General features: G+C 35.8%; 1 non-coding gene across 1 annotated transcript; it reads right to left on the bottom strand.

Moving 5' to 3' along the window:
• Positions 1 to 329: 329 nt before the first annotated feature.
• LOC126012366 (U6 spliceosomal RNA) lies at positions 330 to 436 on the bottom strand. The gene has a single exon (XR_007496871.1). It is a non-coding gene; the product is annotated as a U6 spliceosomal RNA (small nuclear RNA).
• Between the last annotated feature and the right edge of the window lie 11,577 nt (positions 437 to 12,013).

Here is a 12,013-nt window from a genome sequence, read left to right as displayed (position 1 = left end):
TGTTGTTGTTTTGTTTTTGCTTTTTTGGGCCACACCCAAAACCGGTGACACTTGGGGGTTACTCCTGGCTATACCCTCAGAAATTGCTCCTGGCTTGGCGGACCATATGGGACGCCAGTGATCAAACTGCTGTCCATCCTAGGTTGGTGCATGCAATGCAAACACCCTACCACTTAGGCCACCTCTCTGGTCCCCTGAGACAGGCTATTCTTAAGCAAAAGGGTCCAGGGCATCAGAGAGGGCAAAGCTCAGAACACTCTTGACAGAAAACATATTGTTTCACAAGAATAATTTCTAACAATACAATAATGAGGGTCCTAACACAGACCTCTAAATATGAAACCTTCATAATTGTGCTTGTCATCCTTGCTCAGGGACCATGCTAATTGTCTCTGTATTGATGCATCTTTAATGAATGTACTGCCAAAATAAGCACAAAAATTAGTAGACTTTGACCCAAATACTCACCACACTGTCTCTGATTTTTATATTTATGAAAATATATGAAATGTTAATACTTGTTGATTAATTATATATGACACACATATATGAGATCATATTGTATTCATATTTCTTTGTCTGACTTATCTCACTTAGCTTAACACTCTCAAGGCAAGGTTCATTGATGTTGCTGTGAAGCAATGTTTAATGCTTTCTTGTGGATGAATAATATCTCACTGTGCTTATATAATATCTCACTGTGCTTGTATACATATAATCATTCTTCTATCGACAGAAGCTTCTGCTCCATAACTTAACTTCAATTCCATAAATAATGCTGCAATAAACATAGGTGTACAGATATCTCTCCACTTCCTGCTCTTTTTAGATAAAAAAACAAGATATGTAATTGTACCTTCGTTCTATTTTTAATATTGTGAGGAATATCCTTACTATTTCCCAAAGTGGCTAAACCAATTCACATTCCCACTAACAGTACACACAGTTTCTTTTTTTCCACATGATTTCCACACTTGCCACTTATTGTTGTCTATTTTTTATAGTGTCTGTGTTAGTAGTGATGAAGTGATGCTTCATTGTAGTTTTGATTTGTATTTTTGATGCTTTGTGATGACGAATATTGCTTCATTTCCCATTTTTACATTGGTCATCTGTATGACTTTGAAAAAATATCTGTCCAAATGCTTTACTGTTTTTATTTTTTTGTCTACATATTTATTTATTGGGTTGTCTTTTGTTTATTCACATCTGGTGGTGCCCAGGGCTCTCTACACTTAGGGATCATATTGGCAGACTCAGGGAATCATAGGAGGTGATAGAGATGAAAAGCAGGTCAGCCGTCTTCAAGGCAAAAACTTACCCACTATACCATTTCCCCAGTATTGATTTCCCCATTTTAAAAGATTTTCCTCTCTACTTTTTAGATGTGAGAGTTCCTTATAATTTTTTTGGATATTGAGGTCATGTAAGATAGATAACTTGCAAATATTTTATCTTTCAATGTCCATATTCTGTCTTTGTATTTTGTTGATGGTTTCCTTTGGTATGTAGGAGCTCTTTTGGTTTGATTCAATCTCACTTGTTCAATTTTGCTCTTGTGGTCTTTGCCTTTGGTGTTGGGTTACTTGTTAAAATATTATTAATTCTGAGGCTTCTACTCATAAACTTCACAAAGTTCCTCCATGGACTATTATAGGAAATAAGTCTTTTCTACTGCCCTAAAATTTTTACACAAACCTTTTTTTCCTCCTTACTTTACATTTCTTCTTCTTCTTCTTCTTCTTCTTCTTCTTCTTCTTCTTCTTCTTCTTCTTCTTCTTCTTCTTCTTCTTCTTCTTCTTCTTCTTCTTCTTCTTCTTCTTCTTCTTCTTCTCCTTCTTCTTCTCTTCTTCTTCTTCTCTTCTTCTTCTTCTCTTCTTCTCTTCTTTTCTTTTCTTCTCTTCTCTTCCTCTTCTTTCTCTTCTCTTTTCTTCTTCCTCTTCTTCCTTCTCCTTCTCCTTCTCCTTCTTCTTCTTCTTCTTTTCTTCTTCTTCTTCTTCTTCTTCTTCTTCTTCTTCTTCTTCTTCTTCTTCTTATTATTATTATTATTATCATTAATATATTGTCCATGCTCAGAACTTTGTTCTGGCTCTGTGCTCAGCACCACTTCTGGAGGGGCTCAGGGGACCATATGGTGTGCTAGTGGGGATTGAAACTTGATCATTTGCATACAAGGCAAATTCCTTGCCCACAGTACTATTTCTTTAGTCCCCCTATAATTTTTAAAAAACACTTTAAAATATCAGATTGATATTTACTCTCTCCTTTTTTGACATTGTGATTTGCATTACTGTTAATGAAGGGGTGCCATGCATGTCCCTTCCACAGTGGACCCTTCTCTCCTCTAACTGCACTCTCCACTCTTTGTGGCAAAATTTCTACCACAGACTGGTCCTCCTAATTCTCATTTCTATTGTCTTTGGATATCATCCCTACACTGTCTTTTATTTTCCTTATATCCCACAGATGAGTGATATTATTCTGTTTGTCCTCCTGCTGACTCATTTCACTCAGCAAAATAATCTCCATATCCACTCATATATAAGCAGATTTTATGACTTTATTTTTTCTAATGACTGCATAGTCTTTCTTTATGTAGATATATAACACAGTGTCTAGTGAACGATATGGTGCTAAAATGTTGTATGCATGAAAACTGCTATTAAAATTATTGTAATCATGGTGCTTAAATAAATATCACTTAATCCCCCCAAAATATCAGATTGATAGTTGAACTTAACTAAAGAAGTACTCAATGGTTCTCTATTTGTTAGAAACAATTAAATGCATTTTCAAAATATGGTAGTTTCAATTTAACCTGGATTTAAGGGATGCAGCATCTATTAGAAGTTGAGGAATATTCATAATTCCTGAGGCCAGCATAGCATCAACCTTGGACCTCTGGACTTTCTACAATGTCACATAAGCCTTCTTAATTAGAGATTGGAAATTCTAAAAAGAAGAGAGAAGGTGGATCTCTAAAACCACTCCATGGTGACCCTTCAGTTTATGTGGTTAAAAGTGGGTGGATGAAGGCTCTAGTCCCCCATACTTAACCTACCAGGAGGGAGACATCTCTATTGCTCAGAGCAGAAACCCATTTTTGAATAACTTTTTGCTTTCAGTGGTAAAACTGTTATAGTACTACAGATGTACTTTTCTGTGACCTAATGGTTATAACACAATGCTAATTTTATTTATTTATTTATTTATTTATTTATTTTTGTTTTGAGGCCACACCTGGGAGCACCCAGTGGTTACTCCTGGCTCCCTGCTCAGAAATCACTCCTGGCAGGCATGGGAGACCATTTGGGATGCTGGAATTTGAACCACCATTGGTTCTGCTTGCAAGGCAAACGTCCTACTGCTGTGCTGTCTCTACAGCCCCTTACTTATTTTTAATGATATTTTTATTTAAGCACCATGATTACATACGTGATTGTAGTTGGGTTTCAGTCATAAAAAGAACATCCCCGTTCACCTGTGCAACATTCCCACCACCAATACCCCTCATCTCCCTCCTCCCTCACCCCCTGCTTGTATTTGAGGCAGGCATTCTACTTCTCTCACTTATTAATATTGTCATGGTAATTGTTAGTGTAGTTATTTTTCTAACTGCACTCACCACTCTTTGTGGTGAGCTTCATATTGTGAGCTGGTCCTTCCAGCTCTTATCTCTATTGTTTCTGGACATTATTACAATAATGCCATTTATATTAAAACAACTCAAAATAAGAATTAAAAAAAGACCCATATACTTTATTGAATTTATCTTTCTGGTTTCCACTCTTTACCTTCTTGAGGTTGCTGCCCAATTTCATTTCCTGCTCATGAATCCTTGTTTCAATCTCTTTTTTTCAAAAATGCAAATTAAGCAAAAGTATATGAATAAAAGTAGACTAAATGAGCCATTAAGACTTGAGAAGGTAGAAACTACTTGTTTTAAAGAATCCTTCCCCTCCCCACTGTGAACTTAATGGCTTTTTTTTTTTTTTGTCAAAATAAGCTGTACCAATGTGACAGTACAGCGGGTAGGAAGTTTGCCTTATGTGTGGCTGAGCTGGTTCCATTCTTGGCATATGGTTGCCCCATTCCACCAGAAATTAAGTCCTGAGTGCAGAGCCAAGAGTAAGTCCTAAGCACCACTGGGTATGACCTAAAAACAAGCAACAAAAGAAATAAGCTGTACTTAGGAATTAAAAAGAAATGTTATTTAATTTCATCTTTGTATTTGTAGTTGCTAATTTGATATTCAGGGGTCACACACTTTGTTGCAGTGCTCACAGTAGTCTAATGGTTGGCTGTGATCTCATGTGTGGTGTTGCCAAGAACTGAACACATGGCCTCACACACATAAGGCAGGCACTGAATCATATGCCTTTGTCTGCAAGATATTTTAGGTCTCAATGTCTATCCACTTCCAATACTGTTTTTCCCTAGACAAGATATCTATTTTTTGGCAAATCATTTGTTGGAGGTTTTTGTTGGGGGTTGTTTATTCTGTTTTGTTTTTAATTTTGGTGCCACACACAGTGGTACTCTGGGGTTACTCCTGGCTAAGCACTCAAAAATTACCAAAGAATCTAAAACCAAGTCAGCCATGTGCAAGGAAAGTGTCCCACCCTCTGTATTATCCCCCAAATGCTGGAGTTTTAATTAGCTCACTTAACCTAATTTTGGTTAAATAAGTGTATTCCATTAGATTTGTTCAAAATAGTTCTCTGATTCTGATTTTTTTATTTTACTGTAATAATCATCCAACTAGCACTTGGAACATAAGTGGACCCTAGAAGCTGGAAATTCCATGTTGGCAAGTTCTACATATGAAGAAATATTTGTGGACCAGCAAGTGATAGGGACAGCCCCTGGTTTAAAGTTCTAACTGAATTCAGAGCTTTTTTTAGCCTTATCATTGGCTGCTCCTTCTTTGACTGCGGTATCTTAGTTTGGTTTCTAGCCACAAGCATTTCACAACTCCCTTGCCTGTGTTATCACAAAATTAAATTCTTCCCACTTAAATTGTGCTTGGCAACTCTCTCTCTCTCTACCAATTTCTACACAGTATTGTTATCCCTGAAGCTCCATTCTACCCACACAACTTTCTTCTGCTAAGATGAGAAATGACAGGTTTGTCTAAGGCAGAATAGGACATTGGCATGGAAGTTTTGACTCTTAGGTTCTCTAAATTTTTTTCATTTTCTTGCTTTTGGTGGGGTGGGGGTTCCTAAAGTCCTTCCCTATAAATTTGACTAGTTTAACCAATCAGCCAAATATTTGACCTGTGGAGCCAAAAACTGCCAGAGCCAGGGCCACTGTGATTGTGTGCAGGTGGAGGAGGGATGCCAGGTGTTGAATCAGCACTTTCAGTATACAAAATTTATGCTCCTGGTTCTTGTACTGCCTTCAGTTCTCATATTTCTCCATTTATTGCTAATGTTATTAATACACTAAGATCATTAAGTGTTTTAGAATAGTTTGGTTTATAGAAAACTTGAAAAGAATGTTAGTAAATTTCCAATGTACTACCTGCCCCAGATATGCATAATATTTCTCATTTTCAGCATCTGCCACATGATACATTGGTTGTGATTGAGAACATACACTAACACATAAAAAAGTCAAGTCTGTAATTTGTATTGGAGTTCAGTTTTGGTGTTTATCACACCGTGGAATTGGGCAAATATATAATGACATGCTGAAATCATTAAATATAATTTTCACTTCTCTAATATCTCCTCATCTTAAATATCAGTTTAGAATCACAGGCATGACCAATTCTAAATTCTCACAGGACTTGAGAAAGTAAAGACATTTCAAAGAGCAATAAAAAAATAGAAAGAGTTCTGTGCATGCTATATGAGTGAAACATTATAAAAGAATGCAATCTATATAAATATTCAAATATATTCTAATGAATTAAAATCATGCAATAACATGAATCTTTGCAAACAAAAATTATGATTGTGTGGAAGAGATATAGTACAGAAAGTAAAGCACTTATCTTGATGCAGCTGACCCATGTTTGAACTTCAGCACCATATATGGCCCACTAAGTTATAGTAGGAGTAATGCCTGAGCACAGAGCAAGAAAAAAACCCTGAACACAGATGGTTGTGGCCCTAACACCACAAATTGTGTTAAGTGGCCTAGTGATATAGCACAGTGACAATAACACCTAAAGTGACTAATTTAACCCTCATCTCTTTCTACCCACATACATGCTAAGAGCAATCCCTGGCAGCATTTCTATTTGGGATTCCCAAAGTCAGAGCAAAATGTATGATCTCTAGTGCACCACAACCAAGTGTCTACAAACACACCAGCTAGTGTGTATGACACATTGTGAACACCAAAACCAAGTTTTCAACCTCCAAGTGCATAGAAGCAAAATATCCTGAATGTCACAATTAAATAGTGTGATATGGACAAGAATGTGTTTGAATGCTATAGTTGAGTGTGCAAGTGCCACCAGTTAGTGTGTGAACTCCAAAGAACACCGTGTCTAGATGTGGGTGAGCCCTACAATAAGAGAAAGGAAAGAATACATAACTTTTAAAAAACAAACTTAAAAATAAAAAATAAGATGAACTAAGTAGGGGCCAGAGCGATAGCACATCAGTAGGGCAATTGCCTTGCATGTGGCTGACCTAGGATGGACCTTGGTTTAATCCCTGGCATCCCATGTGGTCCCCCAAGGCCAGAGGTGATTTCTGAGTGCATAGTCAGGAGTAAGCCTGAGCATCACCAGGTGTGGCCCACCCCAGAAAAACAAACAAAAATTATTTAAAAAAAAGATTAGCTAAGTAGTTAAAAGCATTTGAATTCTAAATGAGAAAAATTACAGAACAATATGGACAGACAAGTGTATATTACTTGGAACAGAGGGAAGATAGGAATGAACTTTTATTGTTTAAACGGTTTAGAGTTTCCAATAAAAATGTTTGAGGTTTCCCGGGGAAAAATAAAGAAAGTAGGGGTATAACTTTCCTATACTCTGCTTGCAATAAAATGGACACTGAAATATGGTTATAAGTGTCAATTTTATGAGATGTATATTCTTACTAACTAAAATAGCAACAGAAAGGTAACTAGAAGTTTGCAAGATAACTGGTCAAAAACAATTCTCCAAATCTACTGATGTGTCAACAAATTGCATAACTTCATTACTTTTTATGGTCAAGTAGTATTCCATTGTGTATATGCATCAGCCAGTCATCTATTATTGGGCACATAAATTGTTTCCAAATTTTGGTTATTGTGACTAGTGCTGCAGTGAACATAGGAGTTTAGATGTCTTTCTACACTGTGCTTTTAGGGTCCTTGGAGTATATATTCAAGAATGGAATTACTGGGTTTTACGTAAACTCAATTTCAATTTTTTGTGAGGACTTTGCATATTCTCCCCCTAAGAGGCTGGTCCAGTCAACATTAGTAGTGACTACATCCACACCAATATTAGTTGTTGGGTTTTTCATGAGTAAAAGGAGTCAGGAGAGTGACTAACACAGAGTGAGATCACTCTTCTGTTGAATATAGAGAAACTCAGTACGGGAATAACAAAGTTCAAAGTTAATAGCAACAAAGATTAGGAGAACTGGTCCTTACTAGGAAGTTTGCCGCTTGGGATGGGGAATGGTGATAGGTCAGAAAAGGGATCACTATAACAAAAATAGAGGGAAGTGGTCACACTTAGCCAGAACTAGGTGCTGAAAGAAAGTAAAGTGACCTACATGATACCTTAAAAAAAAAAAACAATATTTTAAAACGCAGTGCTTAGAAGTGTGTGTGTGTGTATGTGTGTGTGTGTGTGTGTGTGTGTGTGTGTGTGTGTGTGTGTGTGTTGCACAAAGGTGGGAGTGGAATAACGTTTCCTTCCATAAAAGCAGGCTCAAGGACCAGAGGAAGACTAAGGACATTGATGGAGGGAAGTAGAAAATAGTTAAGAGATTGGTGTTGGAACATTGTATGCCTAAAATGCAATCATAAACAACTTTATAATTCACCATAATTCAATAAAATATTTCTCAAGGAGGAAGTTATGGTCGCTGAGTTTCCTGTTGCTGTAATGGCTAAAGACATATAGTTGGATATTCTATTAAGGTAAAATTTCAGTACATGAAGAAAAATATTTGGTCTTAAAATACATAGATTCAGAAATTGAAGAGATACTATAGAGGGTAAGGCACTTGCCTTGTTCTCAGCCAACCTAGGTTCAATCTCTGCCATCCCATATAGCCCCTTAATGCCACCAGGAGTGATTCCTAATTGCAGAGTGAGTAGTAATCTCTGAACACCACCAGATGTGGCCCCAAAGCCAAATAATAATAAATAAAATACATATATTCATAAAATGAAATACATATATTTTAAAAACCAACTTATGTATATCTGTGAATAAGTATGTCTATGAATTAAAAAAATAAATTTATGTGCATTTATGTCACTTTGTATCTCTTGTTTATCTAAATGCATACTTGCATTTTCTATATTTTCATTGATAACTAGATGTTACTGCTACCCACTCTTCAATAAACAATATGAGGTAATTTATAAATCATAAGGTCTTTTTATAATTATATAAGTACTTTGGTCTGTCATCATCAGAATATGAAACTATTGGTGACAAAATTTATCTCAGGCAATCACCTACACAGTGCTAATTTTGATTTGCAATCAGAAACAATTATATGTGCAAAGTTCAAAAGGTTGTAGACTAAAAGGCTCATTTGAAACCTTGACATAAGTCCACTCTACAGACAGAACCATTTAGCTTCCAAGGGTAATGCTGAGAGCAAAGGGCTTGTCTGGAGAAGTAGGCAGGTAACAAAGAGATAGCTGACCAAATTAAAGAGCTTGAACTTTATCCTAAAGACAACAGTAAATCACTAATTTTTTCCGGTAATATAATATGTTTGCATGTCAGAAAGATTATGGTGTTGCATCATACAAATAGATTAAAGAGGGGTCAAATTGGAGACAAAGAAGTTGATAGGAGGCTATGCAATCAGACAGGCCATCTGGACAGAATGGTCATGTGAGGATAAACTATGTGGATCTGAGACTTATCTAAAAAGGGGAACTATTATAGTGTCTGGAATTGGCTGGATATGAAGAAAAACTTTTAGTGCTAGCCTTAGTGGGTGGGATGGTGATGGTTGTGTCACTCTTTGAGAGAGGAAGCAGGATAGCAACTTGTTTGAGGATGGGAAAAGAATCAAGTTCTTCCTTAGTGCTATCAAATTTGAGATAATCTAGGGGGAAAAAATTTAGGAAAAATATCAGAAGAGGGATCCAGAGTTAGCATGTTAGATAACTGATGTCTTAAGAGTAGACAATACTGGGTCGGAGAGATAGCATGGAGGTAATGCATTTGCCTTGCATATAGAAGGTTGGTGGTTCGAATCCTGGCATGGTCCCCCAAGTCTGCCTGGAGCGATTTCTGAGCATAGAGCCAGGAGTAACCGCTAAACGTTGCCGGGTGTAATCCAAAAACCAAAAAAAAAAAAAAAAAAAAAAAAAAAAAGAGTAGACAATACTAAAAGGAAAGAAAAAGGAGCAAGGGAGAGAGAAGGAAAATATGCCATAGGTACAGGGCAGTGGAAAGAGCATGCTAGATGCTAGATAGAATCAGGTGATGGTGGGAAATGTGCACTGGTAAAGGGATAGGTGTTGGATATTGTCTGGCTGAAATTTTTTTTTTATTGAGATGAAAAGCAGTACATAACAGTGAAAATATTAGACAAATAACAAGTCAGATATGTAAAATATGGTAAAATACAATACTAATCTAAATTCACATGTCTCAATTTCTTTAAGCCTTGATAAAATACCTATTAATTTGCATAGTGATTAAAACACTTAGCAATTATCAGTCTTTCTGTGGAAAGTATGTGCTTGTACAGCATCCCTGACTGGCTGAAATTTAATCATAAATAATTTTCTAACTGTGTCTTGTGATGTTCTATAAAAATATTATAAATAAAATATTACTTAATACTTGAAATAATAGATAAGTGTACATTGAAAAATGACCCAACTGAGTTTTAAATTCTATATTGCTATATTAAAAGTATATGCCTCATTTTTAAGGACTTTCCCCTTTGTAATATTCCAATAAAAGTACCAAGATAGAATTTTTTTAAGATGTCCAACAACAGACAATTGGATCATGAGGTTGTGGTATATATAAACAATTAAATACTATGTAGCTGTAAGGAATGATGCAATCATGCAAGTTGTTGCAACATGGATGGAACTGGAAGATAAATTATAAGAAGAAGGAGAAATACATAATATCTTCCAGTATATATACTTATATATGGTATTTAGAGTAAGTGTATAAAGAAATGCAATGGTTTGAATAGTTGTCACGAACACCTTTGGACCCAGTATAGCAAGGAGAAGGAAAAAATTGAGTGTAGGAGGAGAAAAACAAATATAAAAAAATGGGGGCCAGGGGCCAAGTGATTTCAGGTGCATGGGTAGTGTTAAAAAAAGACAGAACTAAATATCCAAGTCAAAGGCAACAATAATGGAATCAAGAAACCTAAACTTTAATAATATAAACTTAAAAAGGGCCTGTTATATTGGCAGGCTGAAGGCCAAGGGATGGTATGGGATACACTGGGAAATATTGGTGGAGGGAGGTCGACACTGGTTGTGTGATAGGCTCTGATTCATTGTATATCTGAAAGCCATCTATGAAGGATTTTGTAAATTACTATTATTTCAATAAAATTAAATTTAAATTTAAAAAAGAGTAGACAATATTTTCCAGGAAAAGGTATGGAAAAAAGGATTTTAGTCCTAAGAATAAAGAAATCAAAATCAGGTGAAAGTGATAAATATTCTCAGCATAAATATTCTCAAAGAATCCAGGGTTTTTTTGTTTGTTTGTTTGTTTGTTTTGCACTATTTCTTGATCTCATGGTCTCTTGGTCATCAACCAAGAGATTCTTGGTGTCACTTCTCACTTGGTCCTAAGGAAGTAATGAGTGTTAAGAGGTTAGAGGGTTTCTTACAACAGAGTTTGGAGAGCTATGAAGTGCCAAAAATTGAACCTGATGTGGCCACATGCAAAGCATGCACTCCAACCCATTGGGCCATATCCCTGAAACTAAAGAAATTAGCTGTTGATGGAAAAATAGAATAGAATCTTAATTAATATTGTTATGAGATCAACTAAGAGATATTTTGGTGTCAGAGATATAATATAATGGATATGGTTTTTCCCTTACATGCAGTCAATGCAGGTTCAATTCCCAGCATCATATATAAGCCCCTATATACACTGTCAGGAGGGATCTCTAAATATAGAGTTAAGTGTAAGTTCCCAACACCATCAGATATGATCTAAAAAATAAGTCATTTTATTTTATTCAGATGAAATATCTCATCTGTTGTGTTTAGACAAGTAAGTTTTAGGTCAATGATTAAAAATAAGAGAAGGGAAGAACTGAAATATTAAATCTTGAAAGTGGAATAATGAGACAGGCTTAATACTTCATAAAAGGCATAGGTCATGGAAAGATGTGAGGGAAGGAAACTTTTCTTTGTTAAATCTCCACTTCTTTTCCCTTTGTTATTGATGGTGTGCAATGTTTCAGTATCTGCATACTTGGTGTGGTTCACTAGAGATTCTACACTTGACACTGGCGATCCCAACAGACTATGTGGCTAGAATTGGACACTTGGCATGTAGAGTAGTATTAGAAATTGAACTCAAGCAGCACATGTATGTAAAGCTGGTGCTCTGCCACTTAACCAATTCCAGACCACAAGGGAATTACTTTTTTTTTTAATGCAGGAAAGGAGACAGAGATAGAAGAGAATGAAAGTGAGATGGAAGTCTAATGCTTTCTCTTTTTTTTTTTTGAGGTGAGATATAATTTTATCAAAATTTATCTAAATAACTATTTTTTAATTTTTTAAAAAAATTTTTATTGTGACCAAAGTGAATTACGAATCTTTCACAGAAATATTTAAGGTACATAGTGACAATGAACCAGGGCCA

Source organism: Suncus etruscus, chromosome 6 (assembly GCF_024139225.1).
Source record: "Suncus etruscus isolate mSunEtr1 chromosome 6, mSunEtr1.pri.cur, whole genome shotgun sequence".
In the NCBI taxonomy this organism is placed as follows: Eukaryota; Metazoa; Chordata; class Mammalia; order Eulipotyphla; family Soricidae; genus Suncus; species Suncus etruscus.
Note: the sequence above shows the minus strand (reverse complement) of the source record. Positions and strands in the feature narration are given on the sequence as shown.